Below are 933 nucleotides of genomic sequence, written 5' to 3'. Positions count from 1 at the left end.
TTCTGCCCTGGGGCTTGTCTGAGTGTGGGAGGGGGGAAGTTCAGAAGGAAAGCTATGACCTGGTGGGGCACGCCTGTAATCCCGGCTACTTGAGAGGCTGAAGCAGGCGAATCGCTTGAACCCGGGAGGCGGAGGTTGCAGTGAGCCGAGATCACACCACTGCCCTCCAGCCTGGGCGACAGAGCTAGACTCCGTCTAAAAGAAAAAAAAAGCTGGACATTGCTTCAGGGCATTACTGCCAAGAAAAGGGTGAAGGAATGACTGCTGGTGGCAAAAACAATAGATGTCCCCTGGGACCTTATGGACTCCACCAGCAGCTCCTTTCAGTAGGGGATCTGCTCACTGCCCGGAGCCTCACAGTGGGGTCCCCACATGGGTGCATGTAAAATGAGCTTGCTTCAGGTGACCACCTGGTACTTCTTGTTGCTGTGGGTGACAGCCTTGACAGAGAGCCCATGGAGGCACACCGTCGATCCTTGGCTGTGCTCAGGACTTCATGGAATCCACACCAGTCACTGGCTGCTAGGCCTTCTCTGCAAACAATGCATGTGTCATTCACCCAGTATATAAATAGAGTCAGTGTGCCGGACGGCCTTAAAATGTTTCAGCCATGTTTCCTACTCTTGTGCTTCGTCCATCCCTCTGAGCTCAGGCCAGACCCATGAGCATAGGCTGAGGTATCCCGAGAGGAAGAGCTCAGAGCACAGCTCTGCCCCACTCCTTGGCTGGCTCTGCCCATGCCTCCACGGGCTTGGGGTACAGGGAGGACAAGCAGCGACACAGCAAAACTGACCACACTTGCATCAAGGAGATGGGCTGCTGGGCAGACAGGTTGGGCATAGCAGGGGGCCAGGCCTGTGAGGCCCAGCCAGACTGAAGCAGGCCCCAAATAACACGGGGCCCAGGGATTCCGTCCTCATGAAGCAGCTCCCA

Source organism: Pongo abelii, chromosome 11 (assembly GCF_028885655.2).
Source record: "Pongo abelii isolate AG06213 chromosome 11, NHGRI_mPonAbe1-v2.0_pri, whole genome shotgun sequence".
In the NCBI taxonomy this organism is placed as follows: Eukaryota; Metazoa; Chordata; class Mammalia; order Primates; family Hominidae; genus Pongo; species Pongo abelii.
The sequence above is the reverse complement of the archived record's forward strand: the minus strand, read 5'-3'. Positions refer to the sequence as shown.